Here is a 14,078-nt window from a genome sequence, read left to right on the forward strand (position 1 = left end):
TCTTTTGCTTATAGGTTGACTTGAGCGAGAGGTTTTTCATTTGAATGAAAGTCTACTAGAGAGCTACCCATTTTTGCATGAATGACACATTTCTTGCTTGAGTGAAAATAGATGAGAAATTCTTATCCATTTTTGCTTAAGCTAAAAAGAATCTTTTTTTAGAGATTCTTCTATTTTGAAAACAAGAAAATGCAAATTAAAATTAGGGTGTTACAACTCTTCCACCCTTTTAGGAATTTCACCCTCGAAATTCACTCATCAACATGTTACATGCTCTACTTTGTAATGTATAGGAAGAGATTAATCTTTTGGACAATATCTTCCTCAAACTTTCTAACAGATCTTCTTATTAAGGTAAAGAGAGCTCTATCCCATCAATGAAATCATATATATGTATATATATATATATATATATATATATATATTCATTTGTATGATGATGTACTCTCTTTTATTTTAGAAATGATTTCTAAGTACTTGAGATTCTAGTTGTTTGTTTAAAGTAATGAATAGATTGATGTATACTTGGTTGTTCTTTGAATAATGAAATATATGTGTTGAAAATATGTGTTTTGAATTGAATTTGGATATGTTTGACCTTCAACATGATTACATAATTTTATGATGAGAAAATAAAAAGGGTAAAATTTTATTATGATGAGAAAGGAAGAAGATCAAAGTTGTGTTATATAATGAAAGGTAATAATAACATGTATAGATAGTTACAGAGATACATTGGGAGTGTGGAAGACAAAGGTAATTTCAAAAATATAAGGGAAATATAGGGTGGTAAACGTCTTTCATTAATTAAGCATAGTTAATAAGTAAGAAAGCATCATAACACTCTCTTTTTCATTATTCAGAAAATGATGTTTTATTTGATGTTAAATAATATTAGGATATGTTTAGGAGTGAATTATGAAGAGTTTTTAGAATAAGTTGGTGCAAGGGATCTTGCTCAAGCGAGACTGAGCGCCCAGAAACACCTTATTTTAGAGCAATCACACCTTATTTTAGGAGTGAAAAAAAATGCTTATACTCAAAAGAGCTATGATAAATGTTGTACAACATAAGCTAGAACAATCACACCTTAATGTTGTCAGGGTGATTTAACCTCTCCCAAAGATTTTTATGCTTTGGAGATTCTCTTTATATATTTTATCCCTCTTTCTATCTCTATTTTTTGTGCATATTGTTTTTATCTCCGCTTGTGAAGCTCCTAAGTCTCTCCCTCTTTCTCCTCGGTTCTTACCTATTTTTTTCCCTTTTAAAAATTTTTCCTCCCCTCTAGTTCTTCCTTCTTTTCTTTTTAAACCCCCCTTTTTTCTGCTCCTTCTTTCTGATTCCCCGTTTACGTCGCCCTTGTTCTTTTGTTGTTTATGCCTTTTAGGATTAGAAAAAACCAAATTTCTACTCCAATTTCTTTTTATGCTTAAAGTTGGTTCTAATTTTTTTTGGGTTACCTCTGTAATGTCAAGTTTTCTATCTTTCAAATCAAATATATTTTTCCAAATCTGCAAAGACCAATTTTTATTTCTCTTAAAACAAAATTGTTTCTTTTATATTTTTATAAAATAAGACAAACTATAACAGTAAGAAAGTTTGAGAATTATTATTATTATTATTTACAAAAATTGGTATTCACAGTTATCCCTCTTTACTCAATTTATATCAAATAGAGATATTTTCATATTGAAGTTTGTAAGAATTGAGTAAAAAAGTGAATCAAATTTTGTTTGAAATTGACAAGGAATGAAAAAAAAAAGCATAGAGAACACTGAACTATGAGAAAGATAACATGAAAGTGTTACACCCTAATTTTTAATTGCATTTTTCTTATTTTCAAAATGGAAGAATTTCTAAAAAGAAAAAAAGAAAAAAATTCTTTAAAAAAAAGAATAATTTTTTTTGGCTTAAGAGAATACTCCTTTTAGCTCAAGCGAAACTTTTTCACTCAAGCGAGAATGGATAAGATTTTCTTAACTATATTCTTGCTCAAGCGAAAATTTGTGACAAAAATGGGTAGTTCTTTGCCATGTTTTCGCTTAAGGGAAAATAGTCTCACTCGACCAAAAATATAAGAAGAAAACTAGCAATTTTTATCTAGTTTTCTCGCTCAAGCAAAAATGGTCTCGCTCAAGCGGGAATTCGCGAGTTTTAAAGGGTATTTAAGGGATTTTCACTCTAAAACTTGTTTTTTGAGCCAAGGAACCTCTCATTCACTTCTTCCTTTGTTCTCCTACTTCCCTTCCTCAAAGAAAACCCTTCTTAAACTCCAAACTACCCTCAAATCCGAGCTCAGATTTCCTTTCCTCTCGATCTTGAGTAAGTTCCTTAAAAATCAATCTTTCAATCTCACTTCTCTTTCTCTGTTTTCTTCTTTCTTAAAAGTACTCTACTTCATTATATATAGGAGAAACTTGGTCTTTGGACAACATCTCCTTCAAAACATTGCACTTCCCTCTGAATCCTAAGGAGATCTTGGTCTTGGAGACACTAACTTATATCCCTTTAGTTGTGAGGGACCCATTTTTAGGTAAGGAGAGTTGATGTCAAACCCTAACTTTGATTTACATGTTTTGGTATTAGAATAATATTGATTGATATAAGTAGTAAGATTTGGTGCGCCATTGTTGAATTACTGTATGAATAGTTTAGAGATACACTAGTATAGAGTTCAGAGGCAATTTGGGAAGTCTCGAGAAAATGAGGGTGATGAATGCTAATAGCTTATGTGTACACGATTGATAGCGAAGGCATTCATAGGCCTCACACTCATTTCCTGACTAATTTCCTGATTATACCTTTGCTATGAATGTCTAATAAAGCACACATTGGATTTGTGTGTGATGGCGGACAACAACTATCCATGCTGGCATATGTCCATCGTAACTAAGAAAGTATACCAGCACTGATTTAGGGGGCCGTGAGTATCTAGAGTACTCTTATTTGGTGAATGATACAAAATTGAAATGAACAAAGTGGCATGAGCTTAGATGTTGAATGATTATATTGATTAAGTGAGAAACTAATTATATTGAATAAAGGAGAAATGAATGTATTTGATTAAGTAATAAATGGTGTGTGTGAATGTTCTTTGTTGAATTAGAATTGTTTTATGAATCATTTCCATTGTGATGCATGTTCTATGAGATAATATATATATATATATATATATATATTATTTGAAATATTTTAATTAAATGAAAGTTATTGGGGCGGAGGATACTTACCCTTACTAATATTTTTCAAGTAATGAAAATGAGGACGTACAAAAGGTTGATCTGTTCTAGGATCATACTCGTCATGGATTGTATAGGGAAACAACTATTCTGTTAGGATTTGTTATTTTGAGGAATGTATATTAATTGAGTTTCCATTTAGAACTTGTGATATTTTAACGAACCCTACTATAAATGATGATTTAAGATTTATGTACAATATTTAATAGTTAACTCTGAATTTTAATTCATACCTAATCTTAGTTTGAAATTTATATTATTGAAAAATAGATTGTTTGTATCATGAACTTGAAATATATATATATATATATATATATATATATATAATGTGAAATTTTTGTCTTCATTCTTGTTTTAAATTTAAGTTAAGAAAACATATTTTTATTTTTAAAATAAATCTTTACTTCACAATGAATAAGACTTTTATACAGGAAAAGTTTTAAAACTTGTTGATCCTTATCAAATATATTTATATATTTGTACAATTTTTAAAAATATTTAAATTTAAATCCTTTACAAATTTTATCAAATTTATTTCAAAATATTATATATTATTAAAGGAAATTATTCGAATTATAGCATGAATGCTACAGAAAAACTATCAAAGGAGCCATGATTTGTGGTGGTTTATGTTAAAACAAATAATAATAAAAATTGTGAGGAAACATTGAACTTTGACTAAAAACAATTTTTGCCACTGTAGCATCCTGATTTTATTTAATACAATAAGAAAATAAAGTTTAGAGTGAAGAAGGAAAAAAATTAAATTAAATTCGTTTATGAGCTGAATACCACGTGTGGAAATAAAAAAATGTTCCATTTACTTTACTTTACTCATAAAAATTTAAATGAAGAAATAATGGGAATTAATCAAATTTAAGGGGAATGTTGGAATAACATTAATATATATTGTTCTCATAATTTACAAGAAATTAACACTTGCAAAATATAACTTCAAAATACATTAGGACTCATCTACGACATTTATAAGATACAAAATATAATAAGTCTTAATGAGCAGTCTATTAACCAAAAAGACTGAAGATGATACTAGTCATCACCATGCCATCTCTCTATCTCTGCAAGGTCTTTGGAATCGAGATTATCGTTTGATCCGAGATAGAGATCTTCAGAATCTGCAACAATTTTTGCATTTGAAACTCACTCAAAGGTCCCAGGTCGGTCTCCCAAGAAAGTCATGGTCATGATACGTGCATAGGTAGGTAACAGCTTTCGAACTCCTAATCGTACCTCTATAAATATATATATACATAGGGTATAGTGGATCCTATTGTTTATAGGGAAATCTAAAGGCACACTATAATATAGTTCTATTTCCAATATAATAATATTATGAGGTATGTCATCAACATTTACAGCCAACATAATTTAACTTACATTGCATTGAGCTATCCATTAATCTAATCCTCTCTTGGGACGCTGTCATCCTAGTTCCCTAAAAAGTTTTCTTTGTAAGGATGAGCCTCTATTCTCATTACCAAACATGAATTCACATTTAAGTCAAATAATACAAGCGAGAATAATACATTAATCAATCACACAATACAATCATATCCATATTCATACAACAATTATCAAATTATTCAATTCATCACATTCCCTTTTTATTAATTCTTAAAGTTCTCATTTCACACTTTCACTACCTTTAGGATCTCTTGAGGTCTTTCTCAGCATAGATAATTGCTGGATAACTGTAGTTACATGGATACCACGTGTGCTGACCCAGCCCTTTTTAGCAAAAACATGGTCAAGAGTTTAAGTCAGAAAATGAGTGTGAGGCTTATGGTGCTCTTACTTTCAGTTGTTATGCGCAAATCAAGAGGAGCAATCACCACCTTTATTTTTCCAAGATTTCTCAAATTGTCTCCATTTCTGTTTTCATATTTCCTTTCTTATTTCTACGTTTTTCATTATAGCTATACTACTTTCATTAGTCATTATAGTTTGAACTCATTATTTTTATACTAACATGTTATTCATTCTTTTCTCTTTCTATTTTCTTCAAGTTCATTAACTATTCCCTCTATCAAGCAATCATTGCTGGAAGTTGGTCACTTCTAGACTCAGCCCACAACATACATACATACATGCTCATAACATATATCATTTAGATCATCAAGGCACATAAAATATATTTCCATCCAACACAACAATCACATATAACACCATAAAATTTTTATGAATATATATACAACAAGTTTTCAGTAATGAGACAGAGCTCTCCTTACCCTTGAAATGGAGGTTTAGAAAAGGGTTTGTAAGAGATCTTACTTAAAAAGTTGAGTTCTTCCTAAATATCACAAGAGATCCTTTCTAGAGGTGAGAAATAAGAAAATAACTAAGGAAATAGAGAACCAAGCTTCAAGAACTTACCAAATAGCAAAAGGAGTGGACTCTCAAGCTTGGATCGGAGAAAGATTGGGATTTATCAAGAGTTTTTTAAGTAAAAAGAGGAGAAAGGTTAGAGAAAATAGAGAGGGGTCTTAACTTGGATTATAATTCAAGTTTCTTAACCTCAAAACCGTTAAATATCCCTCAACTTGCGACATTCTCGCTATAGCGAGAGCTTCTTGCAAAAGCGAGCCCTTCTCTCGCTGCAGCTAAAAAATCATACATCTTTTTTCCTTTGCTGTCTGTCATTTTAGCTACAGTGAGAGCTCCTCGCTATAGTAGAAGAAATCTTGCTATAGCAATAATGCTATTAGGTTATCCTTATCCATTTCTTGCTACAGCAAAAGGGTTGCAACTCACACAGCTAAAGCTCATAATTTCAAATAACATGCATTAACAATTATCATACAATGCAAAATTAATAAATAACAAAAATAGGGTGTTATAACAGGTAGATATTGGACTTAGGCTGAAAACAAAAGTTGCAAGTGTAAAGATGTTAGTCAAATTGGACTTAGGCACGAAACTATATAGACAGGAATTACAGACGAATTTTTCCATCTGTAATTTAAAAATTGGAGGGAAATTGGGAGCAGGAGTTACAGACAGATTTTTCTGTCTGTAAATATTACCCCTTTTAAGTGATTTTTCATGTGGCTATTTACAGACAGATTTTTTTGTCGGTAAATAGACTTGATGAATTTACAGATGGAAAAACCCGTCTATAAATGAACCTTTAAAATGCACCATTTTATTAAACTATTTATAGACAAATTTCCCGTCTGTAATGTTTGAAACCCATAAAATCGCGCCTCCCCCTTCCTCATTTTTCATAAATCTCTCTTTCTCTCTCGCCTCTCTCTGTCTCTTTCTCTAAGAGTTCAGTTTTTTGGCCTTTGCGAGTGATTGGAGTATCCTTTTGAAAGATAATTTGCATCATTGTGTTCCTAGTACGATACTCCAACTTTTAATCGGTTTAGTTTTTTTATTTTTGATGTATTTTAGAGACTTAAAATTTCTAAGATAGAGTTATAAGGATTGGAGATTGTATGACTGGGGGGAAGGGTATAAAGGTCCTTCTTCGAACCTGGTTATTGTGTGCTGTGGGATTCTTTGTGTTTGCAGAGTTTGTTAAATATGCATCTTGTGGAGTTATAAGGGGATGTGCTCTAAAATGTTTTAGGATTGTAATATGTATGTTTTGATGCATTGATTAATAGATTGTTACATAATATATAGATTATGTGTAAAGAAAATTTAGATTTTTATATTAAGTACGTGTAAACAAATGTAAGGATACTATATGGTCAGAGACGGTGGGTGACCTTTATAAAGGCTGCATTTATGGCATGGGGAGCCGCTTTGTAGACTCCATGTCCCCTACATCTATTACCAGAGATGCCCCTTCTCTTGTACCTGAGGAAGTGGAAGACATGGTCCGCACTCAGGTCCATGCCTTGAATGAAGAAATGCAGAAGCAAAATGAGGAGATGTGAAAGACCAAGGAAAGTGCATGGAAGAAGAAGTGGGTGAAGAAAATGGAGAAGAAGATAAAGAAGAAGGTGGCATCGAGGATGTAAAAGGAGGTGTAGTAACAGATGCAGCAGATGCATGCATACTTTGAGGTCATGAGAGCAAGCACCTCTACACCTCTTCCTCCTTCTCCACCAGCTCCAACACCACCAATCTTTAGCTCCATGTGTCATTCCTCCTTTGACTCCTCCTCTACTAATGACGATACTTTTTCGGAAGATGATCACACCGATTATTAGTGATATACAATGTTATTTAATTTTTGGTATTATTTTTTAAAATGTTTACTTCTTCATTTGTAATGACATTTTAATTTTACATTTTATAAATAATTTCTGATTTAAATATATAATTTTATAGTTTTTATTATGTTTATAAATTGTGATAATTAGGAACAGGGAGGAATAATTATGTTTATAAAAAAATGAAACAATTTTTAAAAAATTTCATAAATAAATTACAGACAGATTTTTCTGTCTATAAGGACAAACATATTTTTCCGTCTGTAAATTATAGACAGATTTTTCTATCTGTAATTTACAGACAGATTTAAAAATCTGTCTGTAATTATTTACCGACGCGCATATTACTGACGGACTATAACCGTCTATAAATCTGTCTGTAATGCTAAAATTTGTCTATAATAATAAAAAAAAATCCGTTTATATTTGCAGATTTTCTAGTAGTCCCAGTTAGGTTCTATATTTTGATAAAAAGGTAAAAGGTACTAGTCAAGTTCTGGATTTTGATAGAAAGGTAATAGGTGTCAGTCATGTTCTAGATTTTGACCGAAAAGTGAAAAACGATTTTGAAAAGAAAGGTAAAGATGACTAGGTTCAAGACCTAACAGTAAGAGTAAGACAAAAAAGTAAAGAGATTAATCAGTTTTCAAATTTTGGTGAAAGGTAAAGTACCCAGTCAGATCCTAGGCTTGGACTGAACATAAAGGTAAGAAGGCAGATAATGAATTTAAACTAAACTTCAAATAGTGACAATAGATAAAAATAAATACATACATGCTATTGTAATGATGTGATTGCACAAATTGAATGAATGTTAATACTTGGAATGAAGTTATTGCATGATAAAGTCAAATATTGTGATGAAACTTATTAAATCAAAATAGTCTCTCTATTTTGTTTGTTCAGGGATTCTAAATTTTCATCCTTATCAGAACATGCACCTCAAGGTTCATGAATGAGTAAACTCTTCAATCTACATCAATTCTTTCATGAAATTTGAGCTGAGTGAAGCATCAATCAAATTGGGCTACTATTTATTTTTAAGTTTTCATGAGGAGACAACTTCTTCTATCACACTGAACTTATTAGAAAATTCATTAGACTTATCATGTGGATTTTTAGAGCCTATTATTGTAATTATATTTTCTTATTACCCTTTTAACAATTTACATACTTTTTTTTAGTATATAATTATTAAAATGACAATAGAATTGTTGGTTAATGCAATTGAAAAGTTTGAGTAAACAAATTAACGAAGTGAACGAAAGGTGACAAAATCCAAGGCAAGTATTTTTAGAAGAACGAGATCACTGTAATAAAGAAAACAAGGTTAATTTATAAAGAAGACTTACGACATGAGTAATGGAAAAAACAAATACATCAAACTGAAGATCAGAATGACTACAAAAATAGTGAAGTATTATGCTGCTTAAGTGACGCCTTCCAAATGGACATTGCTAGTGTTTCATATAAATTGACCACCCATTAACAAAAGCTCCAAATAGAATTGCGCTAGTATGATGTTTTGGACTTATCTCTGACTCGATTCAACTTGAACCACTCAAAACTACCCCAGTTTAATGTTGTAGTCCATCATATTGCCCCAATTGGAGGCACTTTCTTGCGACTAAAGTCTTGCCACCTTTCTCCTGAACTGTCTTTGTAAGTTTTTAGTTCAATGTAGAATTTTTTTTACCTTAATTTTTGCTTGAGCCGCTCTTTCGAGTTTTTGACTCACCAAGTCGCTCTAACTTTTACCTAGGTTGCCCTTTCAGGTTTTTAACCTACCGAGCTATTTTCTTTTTTCTTTTTTTATTAATTTTTTTGTGCATAGTATTTTTTGACAGCATCCCAACTTATAGGTTTGAAAGATCTTCTCCATCCATGTTTGTGAGGATTAAAGCTCTTCTGAAAAAGCCTTTTTCACCAAGTAGGGTCTTTCATAATTTGGAGACCACTTGTCGTGATAATCTTTATGTGTCAGTAAAATTTTTTTAGCGCCATGTTTCCTCATGTAATTCTCATGGACGAACCTTTTTGTTAAAATCCTTCTTCATCCTTCTTTAGTATAGCTAACCTAACATAATATGTTCAACTATTTTCCTTCAATCAAATTCAATTGATTAAAATGAGACTGAATCCATTCTGCCTTCTCCAATTTTGTCTCCATTAATACTTTTAAGGAGGGAATTTCAATCTCAATAGGAAGTACTACTTCCATTTCATATACCAAAGAGTATGGGGGGTTGCCTCAGTCGAGGTACAAACTGAAGTTCGATATCTATGCAAGGCAAATGACAACATTTCATGCCAATCTCTGTATGTCACCACTATTTTTTTGAATGATCTTCTTAATATTTTTATTGGCTGCTTCGACTGCTCCATTCATCTTTGGGTGATAGGGAGAGGAATTATGATGTTGAATTTTGAAGTTGTCACACAATTCTTTCATCATTTTATTATTCAAATTAGTGCTATTGTCTGTTATCAACTTTCTTGTAAGGCCATACTGACAAATCAAGTCTCTTTTGATGAACTTCATCACCACATTTTGAGTCACATTAGCATTTAAGGCAGCCCCAACCCATTTTGTGAAATAGTGAATGACAACAATAATGAAGCAGTGACCATTAGAATTTTAGGTTCAATAGGTCCAATAAAATCTATTCCCCACATTGAGAAAGGCCAAGGTGATGACAAGATGTTTAAAGTTGTTAAGGGGAGATTAATATTATCAATATATGTTTGGCATTTATGACATGTATTCACATAATGAAAGCAATCAACCTCTATTATCAACTAGTAATATCCAACCCTTAGAATTTTCCTTGCCATGGCATGTTCATTGGCATGAGTTCCAAATGAACCTTCATGAATATATTCCATGGTCTTTCCTGCTTCTGAAGCATCCACACATCTGAGAAGCACCATATCCTGATTCCTTTTATAGAGCACATTTCTATTAAAAAAGAAACTCATTGCTAATCTCCTTAGTGTTCTTTTGTCATTATCAGCAACATTTAATGGGTATTCTTAACTCTTTAGGTAACTCTTAATGTCATGATACTGATGAATCCATATTTTATTAAATTTTTACTAGCCTTTTTAATGTTCTTTAATAGAAAAAGTTGACTTAGAAAGTGTAAATAAGATGAAAATCTCATTTAGGTCAAATATCATAGGTTTCTTAATTTTTGGTTAATTTGTACTTATTTACATAGATATAATTTGCAATTTTGATCATTTGAATAATTGTGCAGGAATTTCTAGACTTATTCCATGGATTTTTAGCCTTAGAGAAAATTTGAGGTGAAAGTGATCTTTTTCAGAAGTGATAGTGACCATTACAACAAGTCAGATCTAGAGGGCAGACCAAAGTGACCACTTTCAGAAATGATAGTGGACACTACAAGGAGCCCATAACACAACAAGCCTGTGCGTAGCCACTTTGATTAACATAATAGCTATGCCAATCACTTGCAATAGTGGCCACTACAGAGAAGAAGGAAAATTCTGCAAGCTGCGCATAACTACTATCATTTGCAATAGTAGTTACTCCAGTCAGGACAACACTGATAGTAGCTACTATTGTATAAACTTGACATCCTTCATAGTAACTACTATCATTTGCAATAGTAGTTACTCTAGTCAGGACAGCACTGATAGTAGCTACTATTGTAAACGATAGTAGTTACTATAAAGGATGTCAAGTTTACTATAAATAGATTTTTACCATTTAAGGTTAGGAACTTTTTGCAGAACCTTTTCCTTTATATTTTTAGGATACTTTTGTAGAGTCTAGGGTGGCTGATGAATCCACATTTTACTAAATTTTTATACATCATTTATTACTTTTTATAGAAAAGAATAGACTTAGATAGTGTAAATAAGATGAATATTCCAATTAGGCTAAATAATATAGGTTTCTTAGTTTTTGGTTAATTTACATTGATTTATACAGTTTATTTTACATGTTTTGATCATTTGAATAATGTGGCAGGAATCCCCAAGCTTATTTTGAAGAATTATTGGATTTTGAGGAATTTGAGGTGAAAGTAACTACTTTCAAGATTGATAGTACAACTACAGCAAGCCACTTCCAACAAAGGGACCAAAGTGATCACTTTCAAAGCTTAAAGTGACAACTACAGTAGCCCAGAATCCACTAAACCTGCGCGTGGTTACTATGAAAGTTTATAGTACTTACTTCAGAGTATGCAGAATTAAAGGTGCTGCGCGTAGTTACTATCAAAGTTCATAGTGACAACTCTAGAGAGTCCAAAATGTCCCAGTGATGCTCTAGAAAGGCAAAACCCAACTGATGTTGCGCGTGTTTACTATGAAAGAATAAAAGTAATTACTTTGGAAGGCGCCAGCTTTAGTATAAATAGATTTTTACCAAATTAGGGTAGAGAGTTCTTACACTTTTTGAACCTTTCATCTTCTTTACTAAATTTAGGACATTTTCCAGAGCTTAGGGCAACCTTGGGTGACAGCCAAGGGTCCAACCTAGGGTTTAATTTCTCATTTTCTCTTGCTTTTACATTAATGTTAATGAGTTTTCTGCATTTCCCAATTGCGTTTTTGACCCCCATTTCCATGGAGGGATAAATTTTGTGTAATCCTTAGTAAGTTCACACGGATTCTTGAGTTCCTTGATTTTAATGATAATATAATTTCTTTCTTCTCATGAATTACTTCTTCCTTGTCTCTTGAATTGAAATAATGGTGAATGAGGGAGTATTGCTTAATTAACCCTAATTCATTTTAAGGAGATTCTAAACTAGGGATTGCTTAATCCTAGGTTTAATTCTAAGGTTGCGTAACTTTGGGATGAGAGATTAGAGCCTACCAAATTGCGTATTTTCGTTAGGACAATAATGTTGATTTTCGTTTGTTAAATTAACCTAGTTCATGGGAGAGAGGATGAATGTTAAATCTTGAGTGGAATGAGGATAGAATCTTTGTGGATGAACTAAGGATTGTTGTTTTCTATTGTTTGAATTAATTAAACTTGTTTGCTCGTTGCTTTTTATTTTGATTTAAAACCACGAAACCCCTATTTTAATTGTTTGTTCAATTAATGTCTTCAACATGTTTAATGAAGATTAATAGCCAATGTTCACGGGAGACAATCTAGGGTAACCCTAGTACTACATTAATTTGTTTAAATTTTGATGAATATTTGCGATAAATTTTTTAAACACAACATGAGAAAGCTCGTTCATCAAATTGGCGCCGTTGCCGGGGAACATTGGTGTTGATTTTTCATAAACATGTTATTTGCTCTGTTTTCATTTTCATTTTCAGCATGTTTAGTGAATTCTCTTTTAACTTTTGCATTGTGAATACTTTAGTATAGTTGTAGTTTCATAGGTAAGTAGAGATATCTTGCATTTGGGTACAACCAATTGCTATTTTCTGCATTTTGTGAATTCTGATTTCTGTAATTTAGTTTACCACACTGCATTTTCGTTTGCTGCACTATACTCTATTTTTACTTCATAATTCTGCATAATTCTGCAGAATTTGTGCTTGTGTGTTGCATATTTTCGTTCTATAGTTTGCAATTTCTTTTTGTTTTTTTTACTGTTTGTGTTAATGCTTTATTTTACTGCACTTAGATGTTAGTTTTTCTGGATAATTGTCATCTGCATTTTTCTGCATTTTTTTTACTGCTTCATTAGTTTACTTCTTTTCAATTTTCCATAGCTAATTCCTAATGAATGACCAGATCAAATCCGGGAGATTTATATCCTCCAGGTACTGAAATTGATAGGACATTCCATAGGAATCTTAAGAACCTTAATAGACAAAACTCTGCATATACTGAGGAACTATCTTCAGCATCTTCTCCATCTTGCATATATTTTTGTCTGCATTCTTTAAATTCTGAACCTTTAGAAATGACAGAAAATGACCTGACACTTAAGGAGCTTGCCGCGCCAGACGTGACTTACCAGACTTTGTGTATCTAATACTCGAATGTGGATGCCCTTTTTGTTCTTAAAATTGGCCTAATCCATCTTTTGCCTAAATTTCATGGTCTTGCAGGTGAAGATTCACATAAACACCTCAAGGAATTTCATATTATTTGCTCTACAATGAGACCACAAGGTGTGCCTGAAAAGCATGTGAAATTAAAGGCTTTTCCATTCTCTCGTATGGATTTGGCTAAAGATTGGCTGTATTATCTTCCACCTGGCTCTATTACAAGTTGGGACACCCTCAAGAGATTGTTCCTGGAAAAAATTTTCCTGCCTCAAGGGCTGCCTCAATAAGAAAGGAAATATGTGGTATTAGGCAGCTGGAGAGAGAAAGTTTGTATAAATATTGGGAGCATTTCAAGAGACTTTGTGCTAGCTGCCCCCATCATCAGATAAATGACCAGCTTCTAATCCAATACTTCTATAAGGGCTTACACCTAATGGATAGGAGCATGATCGACGCAGCTAGCGGAGGAGCCCTAGTTGACAAGACTCCTGCTGCCGCTAGAAACCTCATTAAGAATATGGCAGCCAACTCTCAACAGTTTGCTACAAGGAAAAACTCCATTATGTCCAGGAGTGTTAATGAAATTCAAACTTCAGATTCACACAAGTTAGAGCATAAGCTAGATGAGTTGGCTTCTATGGTAAAACAGTTGGCA

General features: G+C 32.2%; 1 non-coding gene across 1 annotated transcript; it reads right to left on the reverse strand.

Moving 5' to 3' along the window:
- Positions 1 to 13,705: 13,705 nt before the first annotated feature.
- On the reverse strand, positions 13,706 to 13,810 carry LOC113873949. The gene has a single exon (XR_003506014.1). It is a non-coding gene; the product is annotated as a small nucleolar RNA R71 (small nucleolar RNA).
- Between the last annotated feature and the right edge of the window lie 268 nt (positions 13,811 to 14,078).

Source organism: Abrus precatorius, unplaced genomic scaffold (assembly GCF_003935025.1).
Source record: "Abrus precatorius isolate BTA unplaced genomic scaffold, Abrus_2018 Scaffold7, whole genome shotgun sequence".
In the NCBI taxonomy this organism is placed as follows: Eukaryota; Viridiplantae; Streptophyta; class Magnoliopsida; order Fabales; family Fabaceae; genus Abrus; species Abrus precatorius.